General features: G+C 38.2%; 1 protein-coding gene across 11 annotated transcripts in view; it reads right to left on the bottom strand.

The window, feature by feature from the left end:
• FOXP1 (forkhead box P1) overlaps positions 1-21,573 on the bottom strand; it is a 657,906-nt gene extending 636,333 nt beyond the window's left edge. For 4 of the 11 annotated variants that reach the window (XM_081937955.1, XM_081937944.1, XM_081937964.1 and 1 more), the window contains exons 1-2: positions 21,453-21,573; positions 18,830-18,937 (exon numbers count right to left, since the gene is read on the bottom strand). The gene's annotated coding sequence lies outside the window, so the exon portion shown is untranslated. The remainder of the gene's footprint in view (positions 1-18,829; positions 18,938-21,452) is intronic. The other 7 variants (XM_081937965.1, XM_081937947.1, XM_081937949.1 and 4 more) reach the window with 3 other exon arrangements.
• Positions 21,574-21,683: the final 110 nt, after the last annotated feature.

Genomic DNA, 21,683 nt, shown 5'->3' with positions numbered 1-21,683 from the left:
TTTTTTTTAACTTATATACACAATTTAATCAAGTTATATAAATCAGGATTTGGGAGAAGAAATAGTAATATGTAATACTGATTCTAATAGTTACAATAAAATGAAATGTATTCCAGCTAATACATGTTTTTGTATAGTGCGTTGTATAAAATGAGGCAGTTTTTAATAGCAAAAATGTATTACCTTTTAAAATTTTCAAAAATTTAACTTAGTTGTTAGAAAGAACCACAAATTTAGAAAACTATAATTATTATTCCAATACACTAATTGTATATCACTAAAATCCATAAGGAAGTTAATTTCATAGCAACTAAAATTCCAGTTAAATTACAATAATAATGTTATCATTTTCCTATGCAATTTATCTAAAAGATGTCAGAGTATAAATTCTGCAAATTTCATTCAACATTAAAAAGTGTGAAAAGAATAAGCATCTGATATTAATAAATTAATATGATCATCATATTTTGAACAGATTTGTTGTGGACTAAATTTCTGTTTAATCTAATAGAAAATACAGCCTTTCTTTATGTTTTGAAGACTCCCTCCTTTTAATAGAATTTATTCTGAAGGAATATTTCCCTAAGCGTGATACCTTTGAATGTTGTAGATTGTAACTGGGAATTCTCATCTACTACAGCCTGAATATTACAATAGCCATACTTGATATGTCTAAGCAACCTTGATTAATTTGCATTTCTTTATCAATATGGGTTCAGTTCAATGTTCTTAAATAATAAGCAACCATATGGCAGAGGTTTACTATTATAACTCAAAATGCTAGCATGCTTATTGGACCTGCTTTCAAATGGATCTTCCACATATACACATCTCATTGATTCTACTAATAAGTAAGTATGCCTATTCATGCAAATATGAAATACAGCACAGCCTGGAAATATATCCCAAAACATCAGGATCAGACCTGCTTCCTCATACATTCACCCATAATATGTAATTGTATATTAATATGCCTCATTGCAACACCGAGTGAACAAAAGAATACAATTGTTCCATAATTATTCTGGATGATTTAATGAATGCTTACTATATCTGTAGATCTTGAGGGCCTTGAAATTCATGACTTTGAAAATAACATCAGAGGTCATTTAACAGGTAGATCTGCAATTTGAATTTACAGAGAAGCAAGGACTGGGTAGGATTCAAAGACCTAGTACAGTGTTTCCCCGAAAATACGACAGGGTCTTATTTTCTTTTTACCTACAAAATATGGCTTGGGCTTTATTATGGGGGGAGGGTTTATTGTTTTGGGGTTGCTGGGCAGCTGCTTTCTTGCGAGCGGGCTCCCAAAGAGCTGGGCACAGCCTCATGGGCGAATGGCTGTGTTGCGCTGTTGCAACAGCGCAACACAACAGCAATGAAGCAACCACGCTCATGAACAGCCACCTGGCAAACCTCCTTTGCAACCGGGCACAGCGCCATTCACTGACCTAGGGGCTTGGCGCCTTCCAAATGCCAGTGAATGGCACTCTGCACGGCTGGAGAGGGGGGTTGCGTGAGTGGCTGTTCCGCTCTCGCTCACCCACCTCCCAGCCTCACGATGCATGGCCCAGCTCTCATTACGGAGCCAGGGCACCTCCGCCACCATTCCAGCCTGCCTTTTTCCGCGGCTTCCAACCCGAGTGGTCACCCTGGACGCACACTCTATGGTTGTGGGCCAGCTGCCTGCAGAGCGTACAACCATAGAGTGTGCGCCCAGAGGGGCCACTGCCGAAAGACTCGGGTTGGAAGCCGCGGAAAAAGCCAAGCTGGGATGGCGGCGGCAGTGACAGAGAGGTCCTGGCTCTGTAATGAGAGCTGGGACATGCATCGTGAGGCTGGGAGGTGGGTGAGCGAGAGCGGAACAGCAGCTCACGCAACCCCCCTCTCCAGCCGTGCAGAGCTGGCATTTGGAAGGCGCCAAGCCGCAGGAGCCGGGCGGCAGTGAACAGCCGCTGACCCAGCTTGGCGATACCCCTAGGTCAGTGAATGGCACCGTGCCCGGCTGCAAAGGGGGTTTGCTGGGTGGCTGCTCGTGAGCCTGGTCGCTTCATGGCTGTTGTGTTGTGCTGCTGCGACAGCACAACACAGCCATTCGCCCATGAGGCTGTGCCCGGCTCTTTGGGAGCCTGTTTACAAGAGAGCAGCTGCCCGGCAACCCCCCTCTTCAGCTGGGCACAGCACTGCTCACCAACCTAGCAGTATCCCGAAGGTGCCAAGCAACGAGATCACCTTTGCCTTCCCTCAGGTTCCCGCAGCTTGGCACCTTCAGGATACTGCTAGGTTGGTGAGCTCTGCCTGGCCAGAGGTGGGGGTTGTCCAGGGGGCTTATATGTGTGGGGAGCCTTATATTTTTGCCCACCAGAAAAATGTGGCATGGCTATATTATGAGGACATGGCGCCGTGCCCGGCTGCAAAGGGGGTTTGCTGGGTGGCTGTTCGTGAGCCTGGTCGCTTCATGGCTGTTGTGTTGTGCTGCTGCGACAGCACAACACAGCCATTTGCCCATGAGGCTGTGCCCGGCTCTTTGGGAGCCTGTTTACAAGAGAGCAGCTGCCCGGCAACCCCCCTCTTCAGCTGGGCACAGCACTGCTCACCAACCTAGCAGTATCCCGAAGGTGCCAAGCAACGAGATCACCTTTGCCTTCCCTCAGGTTCCCGCAGCTTGGCACCTTCAGGATACTGCTAGGTTGGTGAGCTCTGCCTGGCCAGAGGTGGGGGTTGTCCAGGGGGCTTATATGTGTGGGGAGCCTTATATTTTTGCCCACCAGAAAAATGTGGCATGGCTATATTATGAGGACATGTCGTATTTTCGGGGAAACACGGTATAAGATTAAAGAATTCTACTGTTCAGAAATTTATTTCCTTTCACCTAGCTTTCGCTATGAGTTTGTAAGTAGTGCAAGGGAAAGTAAGTCTTCCACCAATACAGCATTGCCCCTAAAATGTCTTTATAACATGGGAAAATCAGATGAGCCATAAATTACATTTTAAAAATATTTTTCATTCTACTGTCTAAAAAAGGCCTTAACTAAGCTAAATGTGATCGATACCACCCTAATTCAATAGTAGTAAAAACCTCATTCTTGAAGCTAAATCATGTGTTCTGTCTAAAAGAATTCATACCACTCAAGACAAAATTTAATTTCGGATCACATTTATTTTAATGGATTGAATTCAAACAAAGTCATGCTTACAGTAGAAACACTGCAATTGCTAACTGGTTTCACAAATTTCAGTGAATTTACTCAAAGCATGACTAAAAGGGATCTTAGTCCAGTATTGTTTATGGTAATGCTTACGTTTTAGCTAATTACTAGCTTAATCTTATAATGTTTATTTTAATATCCAAAATGCTTATTAAATTACAAGATTTTTTTAATTTTTGCAGTCCTCTATTTAATTTCTATTTCTAGGTCACGTTTCTTACATTTTTTAAAGAAAATCTTTACATATTTTGTAGATATTTCTCCTAATCTATGCCCTTTGTATCCCTCTTTCCAATTAAAACTAAGTAGTGTTTTCTGCATATTTTGCCACACTGTACAGAATTTTGTAGCAATTTGAAGTCACAAACTGAGGGTTTGTCATTGTTTTCAATCTGACTGGCATACAAGTTTTAGAAGTGCCAATGGATAGTCAAAACACAAACAGTTTATTTCATTTCTAATTACAAATGAATCCATCATGACAAGATTATTTTATGCCCAAACACCTCTGAAATTGTTTTTTTTATTATCATTAGCTAAGATATTATTAAGCTATTGATAAATTTACCATAAATCTCTTCTTATCTCCACAGACAGCTGTTCCAGTGCTTATTTCTATTAATGCCACTTCAAGAAAACAAAAAGGCCCCAGATCACTATTACGTGATATTTAAGCTCAGTCCCTAGTACCACTGTAGAATCTAGAACCTTTACTCTTCTTCAGCAAAATATTTCAATTAACCTGGTTATCAGACATAATCCATATGTCTGGATTATGCTACTGAAGCACTCATGTCTTAATATAAGTCTAAAAAAACGCTTACAAACAAAACAAACCTCACCAATGGTAATAAGCTAGACAGAAGTAATCAACTCCACCCTGCCTTCTACAGCCTTAATACTTAATAAACAAAGTTCACACACTCATATATATTTGGACCTGCAAACAAGCAAGGTAAGCAACCTCTCATATTGCTACACTGTTGGTCCTAAAGCAGTATTGAAAATTCTTCCACTGTACCTGGTCATACTGGTCTCCTGCTTCCACACTGTTAGAGATAGGCTGCCATGAATTTAGGTCTTACAAACCTATATTTAATTTGTCTTGAACAGGTACAGCATATTTTATTTGTCATGTTTGAACATCATGCATTTGAATTTGGCCCAATTTTCAAACCTGTCCAGATCATTTTGAATTGTGATTACATCACTTAAGGCAGAGGTGTCAAATTCGATTTCATTAAGGGACCACATCAGGGTTGTGTTTTACCTCAGGGGGCCGGGTGGGCGTAGCCAGGAGAATGTGGCCAGCTTAACATCGCTTGGGTCAGGGGTGCCTGTGGTGGCCCGAGTGCTCTGCCAGCGAAAAAGGGCTCCCAATCTCCATTTCCGGTCGGGACAGCCTCCTGCAACCCTCTGCCAGTGAAAATGGAGCTCAGGAGGGACACATGCGGGCCCTCTTGAGCTCTGTTTTTGCTGACAGAGGGTTGCAGGAGGCTGTTGCAGCCAAAAGCAAAGTTTGGGAGCCCGTTTTTGCTAGCAGAGGCACCACAGGCCGGATCTAAGCACCCCATAGGCCAGATCTGGCTCCCGGGCCTTGAGTTTGACTCCCCTGCTTTAACGTATCCAGCCAATTCTCTAAATTTTGTTCATCTGGAAATATCATAAAAATCCTGTTTTTTTCACTCAGGTCCGAAACTCAGTGTTTAAGGTTTCAGTTTTAGATGCTCAATCGACCAATTTATAATTATCAGCATTGCTTCCATTTCCTATACATCTTTTTGTTTCTTGCTATTCATCCATACAGGCCTTTAAAAAGTCTCATTTTTCTTTTTTCATTTGAAGCTGAGTTATTTTTAAGATTTCTCATTATCCTCTTACCTGTTTATTCTTTAGATTTTAAGCCATTAAAAGTCCAAGATAGCTGATGCATTTCTGTTTTTCCCCTTCATTATCTTGAACTCCAGCATGTTATTGTCAGTTTCCCATAAAAACCAATTGTCTTCACTTCATCAATCAATTCTACTATTTTCTTCAAAAGTTGATCTGAATAGCCAAAACCAATGAGTTTTTCCACATCTCCTGAAAAAATTAAACTGGTACCAGGATAAGAAACCTATTGGATCTTCCATTACATGTCAAAAAATTTAAAGCAAGTATTAAGATAGTTAATTTCTATGTAACATTATAGTTCTTTGACAAGTTGCCTTATTATTTTAGAATAGAATTATTTATATTCTTACTCATTTTAATCTTATCCAAATGCTTTAAACATGACTTCCCTTTTCAAGGACAAGACTTCTTTATGTACAAAGCCACTCCTTTTCCTTTTTGATTGAGTCTATCTTTTCTGAATAAGTAATATCCTTCCAGTTCTGCAGTCCAAACACGACACTAATCATATCTGCTTTCCCGCATTAGAATTTCTAGTTCTTCTCTGTGTTTACCGGTTTACAGATTACAGGTAACATAGACACTTAGGACCAGAGATGCCCTGTCTCTTGACTATCATGTTTTGAAGGTATTTATATATCATTTCCTGCTATAAGACTCCTCTATTATCACAGGTAGCCATATTTCTAATATCAAGCACTTTTCAAAAAGTCAACAGATCAACTCTACAATCAGTAACTCCCTCACAAATGTTTCCTATTCCTGTTTACCCGCCTGTTCTTTCACTGCAAGTTCCAAGCTCAGATCTTTTTTCTAAAAAATCCTCACCAAGGCAGGAACATGACGACAAATTTTAGTTCACAATTCTACCCATTTTTAAAATATGTATTTAGATATCTGACATCAAATGTGCCAGAAGCCTAATGCAGCTGTATCATTTGAGTGGTGAAGTATGATTGTTCATCCAAAAGTTTTGATTCCAATTACTGATTGGAGTCAGAACTTTTGTAGCGGGGAGGGGAGAAAGGATAAAAGGAGGAGGGTTTTCACCAGAAAGGGAAAAGAAGGAGAGAGAGGGAGAGAGGAGGAAGAGGAGGCTTGGCTAGGGAAAGCCGGAAGGTAAGGATAGAAAAAGAGGCCTGGCGAAAGGGAGAGAAGAGGCCTCCGGGGGGAAAAGAGAAAGAGGCCTGAGGAAAGTGAGAAGGACAGAAGGAGATAGGGAGAATAGGAGAAGCTTCTATGGGGCAAGCCTGAGTGAGAGAAGGGGATATGAGAGGAGAGGAGAGGAGAAGCTTCGGTGGGGAAAGCCTGAGGGAAAGGGATAGTATAAGAGAGGATTCTGTGGGGCAAGCCTGAGAGGAGAAGGGGACAGGATAGGAGAGGATTCTATGGGACAAGCCTGAGTGAGAGAAGGGGAGAGGAGAGGATTCTGTGGGGCAAGCCTGAGAGGGAGAGGGGAACAGGATGTGAGAGGCTTCTGTGGGACAAGCCTGAGGGAGACAAGGGGATAGCATAGGAGAGGCTTCTGTGGGGCAAGCTTGAGAGGGAGAAGAGCTTGAGAGAAAGGGTGGCAAGCAGAGGAATCATCAAAAGAGCAGAGACTGTGGAAGGAGAACTCAGCAGCCAATGCAAGGGAGAGAGAGAGGAGAGAGGAAGAAGGGCCAACCAGTCAACTGAATATCAACCCATCACATGACCTGTCTCCTGAGGAAAGACTGACTACCCCTTCACCATGTGACCCAGGCATGTAGAGGTGCCTGAGCGAAGGACCAGTGTGGACCAGCAGCTAAAACAAAAGGGCCAGAAGAAACAGCAACAGTAGGGGTAGCGCTACACCTACATTTCCTATATAAAATTCTCATCCTGTAGATCTATTTATTTATTACATTTATGAATGTGTTTTCATTTGCAATGAAATTGGAATTCATCTTAGTGTTATTGAGTTACATTAATCAGCTTAACAGAATGTAAATCAGACTGCAGTTGTTTTAAAGAACTGATAAAGCCAAAGAAATTAATTTAATAATCCATATTTATGTGTGGTTTTTTAAAATCATAATATAAATATAGCACCATCCTATCTCTTATAAAACAGGCCAAAAAATGGGCTGAAAAATAGGCCACGCAACCTGTTTTCGGCTGGCAGAATGCTGCAGGAGGCCATGGAGGGTGAAAACAATGTGCAGGGGGGCTGCGTGCAGACCCCTGTCCCCGTTTTGGCCAATAGGGTGCTGCATCTGTCCCATCCCCCCCCTGACGGCCCGCAGAAGAGAACTACAGTGCTAATCCAGCCCTCGAAGAAATCCAGTTTGACATCCCTGGTACAGAGAATCCTACTAGTCAAAAATAAACGAAAAAGTATGTGTGAGTTTTTGTGAACCCAAGATGGACAAAAGTGAGATGAAGTTGGGAAAAAATGCTAGACTGCATCAATTAAAGAACAGTATCCAATTCAAGAAAAGTCAATGTTCTTCTATACTTTGTGTTAGTCAGACTGCATCTAGGATTTTACATACAGTTCTGCTTGCTTGCTTGCTTACTTATTATTATTTATTTATTTATTTATTTATTTATTTATTTATTATTATTTATTTATTATTTAATATTTATTTATTTATTTATTTATTTATTTATTTATTTATTTATTTATTATTTATTTATTATTTATTTATTTATACAATTTATAGAGCAAAGGATTGGAGTCAGTGATATCCAAGATGCTTTTCTACCTTAAATTCTATTATTCTTTAGCTGGAGATTACTACTTTGTACTTTTGATTGACTGTTTCTTCACATATAATATGGTTAAATGAATTTTGCTTATATATTTTGGCTGAGTTTCTATTTGTTTGCTAAAGGCATTCAGCTGGTAACTGTAAAGAAAAGGAGCTGTACTTATATTTTATTTGTATTACTGATTGAATATATCTGGTATATCATTTCTCTCTTGATTAAACTAAGGAAAATTTCCCAGAAAGATCTCTCTGCCCAATACAAAGTCACCATCTTCAGGTAAATGGTTTGGCCATACACATGAAAACCTATGCCTCACGGCAGCAAATTACAAAGGTTTAGAAAAACAACTCATGCCTGCTTTCCTCTTTAACAATGCAAAACATAATCCTTGAAGCAAGATACAGCAGATTGACCTCAGCTATTTACACCCAACCACCTCTATAGAAAGTTGTAAGTATGTTCAGTGGTGAAATTCATTTTTTTTTACTACCGGTTCTGCGGACGTGGCTCGGTAGGCGTGGTGTGGCTTAGTGGGTGTGGCTCGGTGGGCGTGGCAGGGGAAGGATACTGCAAAATCTCCATTCCCACCCCACTCTGGGGCCAGCCAGAGGTGGTATTTGATGGTTTTCCAAACTACTCAAAATTTCCACTACTGGTTCTCCAGAACCTATCAGAACCTGCTGGATTTTACCCCTGGTATGTTCCCACAATCAACCTACCACTTTCAAAGTAACAGCAATCTCAAACCATCTTTCTTCCACTAGGAAGCCAACTTCTATTAGAATACTTTTAAAAAACTATTGTTTTATATTTTTCTTGATTCAATAAATATACAATAATTAGGAAGATCACATTGTTGTTGGAAAGAATAAACACAGTAAAATAAACAATGTGAACAGCAAAATATGTTTATGAATGCAAAGTAAGAAAACAAATGAAAATAAAAATCCATTATAAAGTATACAAAGTCATTTTATAACAACCAATTGTTGATGTCAGAATGAGCACAGTAATAAGTTACCCTGCTGTAACACGAGTTATACCTTATAATTATATGTGAGGTATCATTACAGGTAGTCCTCATTTAATAATACTAATTGGGACTGGAAACTCTATCATTAAGCATCGCAGTCATAAGTAAAAAAAAAAAAAAGATGTGACCACGCTGTTCAGTCACAACAGTTCTGGCAGTCATAGTTGCTATCAATAAACAAGGACTGCATTGGTCATAAAGCAACAACCTCATGTGACCATGACTTCTGATTCTTGATGGCTTTTCCACTGACTTTGCTTATGAAAAATTGGCAGGGAAGGTTGCAAATTGCAATCACGTGATTTTGGAGATCTCGTGACAGCTTAAATATGAACTCTGGTCATAACTACTACTTGTTCAGCATTGTCGTAAATTTGAACAGCTGTTGAGCAAGTGGTTGTTAAATGAGGAACACTCATGTATCTAACTAGATCATCTATGTCACCCTACCATACATGGTCCAACCACTAAGCCAGTATTATGACAAATGGAGGCTATGCCCGAAGCTGAATAAAACTGAAGTATGCACCTTCCATCTAAGCAACTGCATAGCGAATTGGGATAACATACCACAGTCTTACGAACTAGATCAGAGGTGGAAAACTATGGCCCATTTATGACTTGTGGACTTCAGCTCACAGAATTCCTGAGACAGCAGATCCAACAAAACTAATTCCAGGAATATAGTTGCCCTGAAAAATAGGGCACCACCTGAATAAAAGCAGGACAGACCATGCCAGAATTAAGGCCAAGCTCTTTAAATGGGGCATGACCAAGAGTCTGCAATGAACTATGGTACATCGGAACAAACAGTAGCAGATATAGTTTGACAATGTCTCCTTAGGAAATTTCAATGCACCTGGGATGTTCTCACTGCAGCCATACCAGAAGCCGTTAGCTGGTTAGCTTCCTTAGATATTGAGTTATATCCTATTGTGACTTTATGACACCGTATTATGGTGATTTTATCATACTTTTACCTTAATTTAATATTTTCTCTGATACATTATACTATCCACATATTTATATATACATAATATATATTTGCTGATACTTTAGTTAAACTTGTCCTTGTATGTATGTGTTTAATTAGTATTGTATATCGGTGACTGCATGACCTCTGTCGATGACATATGCTAAATAAAATAAAAATACATGGTCCAACTTCAAATATTCAAATGCTGATGCAGGGATTGAGGGGAGGGAGAAAGAGATCAAGTTAGAGTTTATACATGCATGACTAGCGTAGTGTTTAAGAGGTTAGATTAAGAGCAGGGAAATCCATGTTCTAATCCTTCTTTTGGCCTGGAAGCCCAGTCATTCTCTGCAGCCTAGACCGAAAAGTTGAAGCACATCTATTTACCAACCCCCACTGGACCAGCATGATATATTATGGTTTATAACATTCCAATGAAACAGCCTTCAATTCTGCAGTGGACTGAGTTGGGATGGTGGTGATGATATTAATAATGTTACAGCAAGGAAAAGCAAACAGAAGCAAATTACAAAACTGTCTGTATAAATAATTTTTAAAATATCACAATCCTAACATGTTGTTCCTGCCCTCAGAAAGGCAGATTTTCTTAATTTTCTTGCTGAACATCTGGACATTTAACTGGCCCTTCATACAATTTCGTCTTCATTTATTACCCTTTTTAATAGAGACATGACATTCTACTTATAGCTATATTCTCTCCATTTATTCTCTCTTAAAACACACGATCATCATTGGCCTTGCTATCTAATAGTGTGCGTCCAGTCACATAAAACCAAAGAGGCTTCCCTAAGATGCTTTGGGAAGTAGGATGACTTTCATTTACTGAGGTGTTAATATGCTTAATCTATCAATTAAATGAATAGGCTCATTTTTCAAAATACAGAGACAGCTAAACCTTGGAAGGAAAGTGTGCTAGCAAGTCTCAAGTAAAGATATTTGACCATAAGTGCTGCCAACAATATGCTAAGAATAAATTGAAAATATACCAAAATCCAAGAATGAATGGAAAATATACCCAAAAAATCCAAGCTAATAGGGGGAAGGTATTTGCAAATTTGCTATTAAAAAACCAAAATCATTTTGTAAATCTATTAAAACATTTTTCAAAATAAAATTTTATTCAGTCAAACTACTTATGGACAGTTATAAGCTGTTCAGAAACTGTTTCAGCCAACTAAATTCATCATAAACTAATGAATTTATCTTTAAATCTATCTTTATTCAAATGATAAAGTCTTGATGGCTGATACCACTTTACTCAGTAAGTTGAAAATGATTATTTAAGTTTTATTTAATTATTAGTCACATTTAAAAAGTGTAAAAAAGAAAATATCACCCAAAACTTGCCATGCTCTTTTTTGCCTTTTATGAAAAAATTAAAAAGGCACAGTCCAGTCTTGTCTAGTAAAAAATATTATTATTTATTTCTTTCAACAATGCCCTAAAGTGTTTTATGTATAGCAAATCATTCATACATGCAATCTTTCTACACAAAAGATGCAGAGTGAAGTCATAAGGTCTAGAAACAGTTTTCTCATGTAATAATAATGTCATCAAAATCAGTCTAAAGCCATAATTAAATGCTATTGTCATGTCTGACCTTAACAAAATGTTAGCAGGAAACAACTACCTTAGTTTTGAGATATTCATGCCACTTGTTCAATAAACATTCAATGCTCTCGAGACACTGCATCTGTGACCCTTTCAAGTTTGAGTGATTCTATACACTGCCTGGTATAGTACTTTGTAATAAACTGTACGACAATATTTCAATAAAATAACATTGGAGTAGACACTGGTTTTTTGATGTTGTCATGCCAATTTCTTAATGTAATGTTAAGAAAATCAACATAGAAAGATGCATTCCTTTCCAGAGACTAAAGGCAATCTACTTCTTTAATTATTCATTCAATAATTATCAGTATTATTATTATATCCCTAAAAATGTGAAATCGCAGCTGCCAATTTTTTAGTTGATGTTGGCTTTCTTATGCATTGAAATTTTTCGATGCACATAGTTTCCAAGTCCTATCCAAGATTTTTTGTTATGGCACCCAGTGTGCCGATAAATACTGGACCACAATGGCCAGTTTACACAATAATATTTCAATTTTAATTTTCAGATCTTGATACTTTGTGATTTTCTCCAATTCTTTGTCTTCTGTTATACTATCTGCTAATATTGCCACATCAATTCTTCATACTTTCTTCTTTTCAACCAAGGTTAAATACAGTGTTATAAGCCAGGGCTTTATCAGTATTAGTATTATTTTCATCATCATCATTAGTTTATTAAATTTCAGGTCACTCAACTCTCAATGGCTTTTTAAATAAAAGTTGGCTCACATTTAAGAAAGTCCACATCACAAGATGACTGGCATATATTTTTGATAAGTAAATTAAAAAAATAAACAAAAACTATAAACAGATACCATCAGTATCTTGGTAGTTAAACACTAGTAGAAGAGAATAGGGAGGAAAGGCCTGTATCTGAAATTGTTTGATCATAATAAACAGTACTGTTTTTATCTAACAATTTGAGTTAAATAGACAAATATGCCATATCTGGCAATAGCCTATATTCTAATTGTGAGTCATTTGTACTTCCTTTCTACCATCATGTACAACTTAAAGGATTCTTAATTTACTCTCAGAGTGTTTATTGCATGATCTTTAAGTCTTCAAATCTAGAAAGTGCTTGGGTAAAAATCCTGTTAGACTCTTACTCATATAAAAATAAGGCTTTATGACTATGATTGTGATAAGACTGTGATCAGAATTTCTGTTTGGGTCTTTCAGTGTAACGAAAGCTAGAACTATATCTAACTTTTGTCACCTAGTACAACATAATTTTACGGCACCAACATAAAATATTTCATAAAACAAATGATGCAACGTTGTTATATTGAGAAAATAAAACCTAATATAATCATAATAATTACCAACATTTCAGAATAAGTTCTTAAAAGTAAAATGTACATTTGAAATTGGCCTTTGCATTGCTAGTATTTTGTTTGAAAATATTCTGCTGAGTTGTTGTTTTGAATAAAATCTATAGTTAGAACGTTTAGGTATATATTTCAATATAAATGACAAAATGTAAATATTTCCTGATATGAATTCTATTTTACAAGATCAGTCAAGGTATTTATAGGATTCAATCCTATTTGTGTATAATTAAATTTAACATAGATACTTTAATGCAATTTAAATAGATTATTAGTTGTCAGAATATAAAATATAAATATTGTTTATGATTCAGTTCCTTTAAGTACTTACACTCAGGAAACTCTTTTAACCTCATGACTAAGTAGTATTAAACATTGAGATGACACTTCTAAAGAGCGTCTGCTGCCCTTTGCACTTTTCCAATAATCTTAAATTATTACAACTTAATTATAATTTCAAGGCACTAAATTGAGATATTTTTAAATATTATAGAAAGGCTGGTAATGGAAAAAAATACTTACAATGACAGAGATTTTTAGGGAAGATATTCCTGCTTCTAAAAACCTTATTAAATCCTGAAAATTATTTTCACTTTTAAAATTTATTGGGTAAATATTTCAGCAGTAAGCAAGTTATTTGGTATACTCATATACAAATATTCTTCATACACACATTGCATATATATATTGCATAATAATTTATCTATGAAATAAATTAAATTAAATTATTTTATAAATTAAAAAGGCATAGCCAAAATCTGTTTTTTTAACATAGGAAGGGACCTTGCAGATATTTTAGTCCAACCCCCCTGCTCAGATAGGAAGTCCTATACCATTTCAGACAAATGGTTGTCCAATCTCGTCTTAAAAACTTCCAATGTTGGAGCATTCACAACTTCTGGATTTCATATAATTGCCATGTTGTTCTTGGACCTCATAGATAATAATTACAAAATTACTGAGCATCTTCTCCCAACCGGTAGTTACCCTCCAGATGTCTTAGATGTACAACTTCCATAATTACCTACTTGGATGTAGAAGTCTATATTCAAATCCTGAAGCATTATTTTAAATATCTTTTTAATAGAAACTAATCAAATAATAAAACTGAGAAGAATTAAGTTTTCTATATATTATGAACCATACTCATCAAATTATTATCTTCACTACAATCCAAGCAAGCAGCCTATCTAAACTGATAATCATGGGCAAAGCATTAGGGGTACAATATGTTCAATATTGATTGCATATTTAATTTTTTTTTAAATAGGAGTACCTTCTACTTTAAAAAATACACATGCTGAATTCTGCCATTTGACTACTGCTCTAATTTATACATGTTTTAATTATGTTACTGCATGTTCTGTAAGATAACGGAGACTAAAAATTGATGAAGAAAATAATGTAACTGCAACAAAACCCACTGTCAGTCTAATCTGATGCTGAGTAAATCCTGGGCTACTTCACAACTTGAACCCAAATAAGGAGTCTTGGTGTCAAGGTTTTGTCCCAGATATGAGAAAATGGAACCCAACTGGAACTGCATATGACAAATAGCAGTTAGAAAAAACCTGGTATCCTTCCTGTGCTTCACGCACCACAGCTTGAGATATGGATATTCATCAGATTTAAACAGTCATATACTAAAATAGATACATATTCAGAATGAGCACGTATTTCTTAATATTTGTAACAGAGCAACTATAAATTATAATGCTATAGACCTCCAATAACATTGAATGGAATTGGAATTTAAATGGAATTAAATCCACAAATGGAATTGAATCCACATTGGCCCAATAACATAGTGTTACAGCTTTAAGGAAAAGTTAAGAATGAACTTGTGTCTTTTTCCTTTGAGTTGTCTTTAAGCATCTTTCACCTGAAATTGTTCAATTCACTTAAAATGATCTGAGGTAAGTTGAAAGGATAAAAAAGTAGAAGTTATACTCTGATACAATACAAGGACCTTCTCTGGACCTCTTCCAACATCCCAAGGAATGTCAGAATGTTACGTAATTAGTTCAGATAACTAAAAACTATTCACATAATAAATTCTGAACTTAACTACCACAGATTCTATGTAGAACTTTTAGTTACTTATTCTCTTTGACTTATACACACACACACATAGAAATCTGATGATTTTACAATGCTACTTTAAAAAGCCAGAAGCTACAACAGTACAGTGAGATTTAGAAAAAGGGGTAAGGGACATACTGCAGTTTCCTTTTACTTCAAGGTAAAGTACAAAACAATAAAATATTGTTCCATTCAAAAACAGGTAAAGTTGTTTCCTGCTATATTGTTGCTTTGTTAAATTAAACAAGCTTGCGTGCAAATGTATATATGAAATCTTATTTAGCCACGTCAAAAAATTTCAAAATTCAGTGCAGTGAATTAAATTATAATTTAAGATCATCATGACAGAAGACAGCAGCAGCACTTATTGTCACTTCCTTTTGAGTTTAAGAAGCTTATTTTAGTATAGAAGCATAAACAAATTTATACTATTATACTGTCAGACTATCATTATGTAAAGTTTATGACATTTGGAAGGAAAAACACTATTGCATTCTATACATCATTGGACACTGGGGAAAGTATTCATTAAAGTGTGTATGTATGTGTGTGTGTGTGTGTGTGGGTGTGTGCATCACCCAAAACTACGAGAGCCGAAGGACAGAAAGAGGGAGTAGTGACCTTCCTCCCATATTTAGGCACACCAGGGGTTGTAACACAAATATATATATATATATATATATATATATATATATATATATATATATATATACACATATATATACATATATATACATATATATACATATATACATACATACATACATACATACATACATACATACATATGCATATACACACACACATATATATATACATACATACATAACATAGTTGTTGAAATCCTTTGCTGAGTTATGTTTTCATGAGTTTGCATATGAATTAAATTGTATCTAATAGCTGTTGTATTCATATAAAAGAATATTCAACAGGTATAATTTACCTTCCAAAGAAATCAATGGGAATTGCCATTAATTATACCCATCAACTTTCAGTTATAGAAAAAGACTAGCAGAACACAAGATCAGTACCTATGTTCAATTTGGAAAAGTTCAACTCTTCCAAATATAAGACAAACACAATGTTGGATTTCATTATTGCATTATTATCAATGTGTAAAAGATCACATATAACCAATTAAATGAAAGTCTTTCACCTATAAACTATACTCCACCTACATTACAAAAGCACTTTACAAATAAGGTCCTGGAAGGAATTGGGCTTAGCAGAGCAGAAATAAATTATTTTTATACTGGTTAGAAGGAATGCTGAAAGTAGATAGATTAAATTTATAGTTTTTTAAAGACAGGCATGTTACATATTAATACAAATGACAAAGAGCCATATGTATGTTTTTGTAAATGCACTTTATCAGATAATAAATACTCTGCTAATTTTAAAAAACTCTAACAGTGTAACAGGTTAGGAGGATTAGAAAATGTGTATTTTTAAAAGGAATATGTTTATTTTCTAATCAGAAATGCTAATGAAAACAAAACCACTTAAGCGATGCTGACTACTCATTCATTAATAGCCATCTACCATTTGTATTTCTAATTTATCTATACATGGAAATTGGAGTTTTGTAATTTTTGAAATGCCTTTTGTAATGATAAATACAAGAAAATACTCTGAAAATAATAAATGAAAATAACATCACTAAAACAACCAACTATAGAAATCTTAAAATATTTCAAAAAAGTAAACACAGGCTGTAATGTAATCCTACTAAGTCTTCTCAAAAGGGAATCCCACTGATTTCAATGGGGTTTCTCTCTGACACCTGAATAAAGGAGCTTGCACACAAGTTTAGTATAAATTAAGTAATAAGCCCTAGGAATATAATGTATTTTATTTCTCTGTAAATAGTGTATGGCATGGCAATTCTATCTAAAGCTATTTTTAAACATTCAAAATCAATAAAATACTATAATTAATACTTGCAATTTGGGGGGAAAACTGTAAGGCAACTTTTAATTTAAAAAAAATTCTAACTAGTAATCGGTGAGACTAGTATGTTCTGGAATTTCAAAAATTATTTCTTCAACTTTCTAAAACTACAAAATACAAAACTATTTCAAAATGAAACTATTCCAGTCTATATTAGAATGCTTCTGTAGCCTGCAAAACATCTGTCTTCCCTGACAATGCAGAGAGTCTATAATCAAAGAGCTAAACTTTTATTTTCTGACCATTTTTATATATTCTGGAGAGCACAAGCATTCATCTTTGCACTTCAAGGTGTTGAAGATAAAAAGACAGTTGCACATCAGTGGAGCATAAATAAGTAATTCGGTCCAATCAGGAGTAGCCTTCTTTAAATTAACTAGTCGTTCAAATAATAATTAGATTAAAAATCTAAAACCAATATAATACAGATAAGATTTCCTCCAAGTTATGTTTAGATTTAGTAACCAAGTGTTTGTAATGGTCCATTTCTGCATAACTGAACACAGAAATCTTGCTGCCTGATCGAATAGTCCGAATCTTTCAGTGAAGCTGCTTTTAAGGACAGCCCCGGCAGCAGCTTTGTTTGATCTCTGCTGCCTTCCCTAATCTGGGTTGTCAAGGTTCACTTGTTGGAAGCTGTTTACTTAAAAAAAAAAGTGACTCCCCCCCTCCATCCCTCTCTCATACAATGACTAAAAAGACTGAAAGGAAAGAATGCTGCCAATGTAAGAAGTTATAGCTGAAATACCTTTTTGCAATGAAATTGTAGCTGACACATTTTGAACAAAAGTGACAAGGTTCTCTCATTCTTTCATCCTGCATAGTACTAAAAACATTAAATTGAATCACACATCATTTGAAACAGTCCAAATTTCTTTACAATCCTCTTAGATGCAATTCTTCCCCCAGATTCACTTTGAGTTTAACACAACGCAGAGGCTATTTCCTTTTTAAGCTTGGAAAATCCTTGTTTCTTCTTCATAAAAAGAATCATAAAGTATTTAAAAGGTTTCCTTTCCTCTTTGGCATTGTACAATTAAAAGTAGAAGCAATTACGTTAAACAAATAGCATCAGCAATATTCCTTATAATTATCTATAATAGTACAAAAATTCCCATGAGATGTCTGTGACTTCATAAAAGTCAGATTAAAAAAAATAAATGTTAAAACTACCTAGTAAATAGGAAATAAATTGTATGCATCTTTAAATGGTATAATTCAACATATGAATACTCCATGTATCAAACCTATACACCATATGTAAATTTTATCCCATTATGCATTCCTAACATTGATCAGAAATGAAACCTGAAACTTCTAAGGGTTCTCATTCTCAAACAACAAGGTATTTGAAAGCAACTATATGCTTCTAAAAACTCAATTTATCTGCCAAAGGAGCGGGAATGTTTCACTTTTTAAAACAGAATCAATAGACATTCCAGAGATCATATTGGGCATGTAACTTCAACATTCCTACCCCAACTGAAACCAACACAAGCTGGGCCACTGTTTTCCATAGTTATTCCTACACTTTTTGTCTTGCTGCATTCTATTTAAGAAAATGGGGTAAAAAATTAAACCATGTCAGATGTAGACACTGCAAAATCAATACACTTAGGAATCAGGCTAGCAGCAGTATCAGAACACAATGACTTGGAAATAATTAATAGTTATAAAGCGGGATGGGATGAAATGGGGAAGGAGACAATTGCCATCATCTTTTATGACAGCATTTATATTGTTTGCTAAACTCCTGAACTCTAATTTTAATCTTAAAAACAAGGACGTTAATTCTGTATGCAACCCTTCTCTCTCTCTCTCTCTCTCTCTCTCATTTCCATGGTTTGAAGCAAAAATAATAATAATCTGAGCCCACACATCTGGCAAATTGGAGGTTTTTTTTTGTTCTTTCTGAATGATTCACAATTGTTATCCTATAGCGGGTGTTTTGCTTAAAACCTCCACTGGTTCTTATACTTACCTATAGAAAAAACCTCTGTAATGGTGTGATTGCCACCGTCAGCACCCAACTCCTAACTCAGGGGCTTTTGTTGCTCCTGTGATCTCCGGCAGGCAAAAACTTTGTGTTCTATAGTCGAGAAGAAACCAAGGGTACTTTCAGTAAGTCTCCACAAAATAGATTTTGGTTAAGAAACAGGGAGGCTAAGACCTGGAAGAGGGAGGGGAAAATATGTGCTTGTGTCTAAGGGATTGAGGGGGGGGGGGGGCGTCTTGGAAAGCACTTGCAAGAAAGGAAATCAAGAACTCTGCTCTAGTAATAGGATTTAAAATTGTGACAGACACAGTCTCCCTTTCACTCTCGTTTCAACACTCCTCCAAACTCAGCTGGAAATCTGCTGGGTTTTTTGTTTTTTGTTTTTTTGCAGAAGTGATGTCCCAAAAGCAAATCATGGCAAGATGCTTGGATGTGGGAAACTGAAGGTCAAAAGACAGCTACAACCGAGGCACTCAAGGCGGGGAAGCAGCCGCTGCCCGGAGGGTGAGGTGGGAAGACGTGCTCTCATTTCCAAGCACAGGAGGGGAAGAGGGGAAGAAAAAAAAAAGTAAAGATCGTGGTGGGGTAGGGACTGTCACGCTTCAAAATCACTGTAGCTCTGCCGTCATCGCAAGACCCAACAACAGGTGGAGGGGCACCGAGGTAGCCCCGGAAGGGAGTTAGGAAAAGCAAAAGGGCCGGGGTACTGGGCTGGGATAGCTCGCGCAGCCGGAGTTGCAGCGCCCCGTTCTAACTTTTCCTAAACTCCCCCCCCCAACCCCCGGCTGTGAAGACGTTTGGCTCGCTGCAGCCACCGGAGGCGGCGAAACACACGGCACGTCCGGCGGCAGTAAACCAATACCAGGTACAAGAGACCGGACCGAGGGAGTTTAGCGCAGGCACGGGGCTCAAGGACAGCAGGGCGAGATTATGGTACTGTAGTGTGGGATTTTGATTGACAGGGGTGGGGAGGAGAGACAGACAGACAGAGAGAAAAGAGGGAGACCAAGTCAGTGATGCTGCTTGTGTGAAGGATGCGTCCGTCCGTTGTGGACGGGTGTTGCCGAGCGCTTGGGAAATAATAGCACGTCTGGGGCTCCCTCGAGCGTGCCTTCCTGGAATGTGCGGCGACCGCTACTTCAACAAGAAAAGACGCGGGAGTCGTTGCGCGGGAAGTTCTCCTTATGCCTGACACCGAGCACAAGGGGCTGAGGGGAGGACTGGGGGTGGGGGGGTGTAAAGAAATCTTCGACGACCTTTCGACATACCTGCACACATCTTACATTGCCCGTGCGAGCGGGAGCGTGTGCATGCGTGCGCGTGAAAATTTGTGGCGTCTGTTCTTGCTTTCCCTTCCGTTGGATTTTAAGGTATGCGTTCAATTACTAATTTCCGCGCGCCTCCAGTCCCTACTGCGAGCGTGGGACTACCGACCGCATAAGTGCTTTGCCCGATGTGGTCTTAGAAACGAGAGAGATTAGTACTGTTGTCGGCTTTGTCACTTGTGTATAACCGTGAGTGTTTCTAACCTCTAGTCTAGTCCGAAGGTCTCTTTGTAATGAAATAGGCTACAGTTGGGGTGGGGGGGGGGGAGGCATTAGCAGTTCAATCGGTCTGGATTGTAGTGTACCATTAAATGCAAGTCTTAATAGGCGCGATTAAGTGAGCGCTCTGGAGTGCACGAACTGGCAAATTGTTTTCTGTGGTTTGCACACTCATAATACAAACCCTCGGGATGGAGAGAGAGAGAGAGAGGTAGGAGAGGAAGCCTGGTAGCAACCGCGCACGCTCGACCAAAGAGAAGAGCACGGAACTGTGACCCGTGTGTGTGTGTGTGTGTGTGTGTGTGTGTGTGTGTGTGTGTGTGTGTGTGTTTGAGTGTGCGCGCGCGCGCGGACGAGAACCGGCGAGTTCAAGTTAAAGTGAGCGGGGTAAGGTGTGAGTTCCCCAAAGGCCTATCCATTGAAGTTCGCTGCACGAAAGCAAGAGAAGTCAAAAAAAAAAAGCACACGGGGCAAAAGTTTGTTGCAAGTCGACTAAAAGTTCTTCCTCGCCACCAAGTGCCCTAAGTTAACCAAAGGAAGCGCACCCGCAACCCGCCAGCAAACCCTGCCCGGGTCCGATCGCCTCCCACCTTCCTTTTTTCCCCCGCTTGAGGGTCTCTCTTTTTTTTTTACACACGCGCGCACGCACACAGAGACGGGGGTGGGTTGGGGGGTGCAGAGAGCAAAAGCGGCTTCCAACTTGCTAGGGTCATGTGTGCATCGTCCAGCGCGTGGAAGGAAGAATGGGAGGGAAGGAAAGAGATGAATGAGGTGCGCAAATGGGACATAAAAGAAAGAGGAAGAGCCTGAGAGGTGAAAGAGCCGCAGCTTTTTCCCCCATTGCGTCTTTAAAGGGCTTTATGCAAAAGCTAGGGCGCGGGGAGGGGAGGTGGGGGAGAGGGAGAGAGAAGAAGGGGATGCCAAGGCACGTGTGGAAAGGTAAGGGGGGTAGGGGGGGTCCGAAGCCGGGGAGGGGGGTGTTGTAGAGGAGACGTGAAGGGGGTTAGAAACAAACAAACAGGAGACTTAAAAGTGGATGAGAAAATGCGAAATGGCAAACTCACCCGCTGGAAACGGCCTGGCGGTGCCAGCTAAGGGGCTCCCCCCACTGCGGGCGGGTGAGTGAGTGACTGTCTGTCTGTCTGTCCCTCCCTTTACTCACTCCGTCCCACCCTCCCTCCCTCTCTCTCCCTTTCTAGCCTGCCAGCCAGCCCCATGCAGGAGGCACAGCGTGCAACACAGGCACACAATAAATAACAATAGAGTCCTCCGCTCGAGTCGGGAACTAGCTTTCC

The sequence above is a fragment of the Natrix helvetica genome (genome assembly GCF_964273705.1).
Source record: "Natrix helvetica genome assembly, chromosome: 1".
NCBI lineage: Eukaryota > Metazoa > Chordata > Lepidosauria > Squamata > Natricidae > Natrix > Natrix helvetica.
Note: the sequence above shows the minus strand (reverse complement) of the source record. Positions and strands in the feature narration are given on the sequence as shown.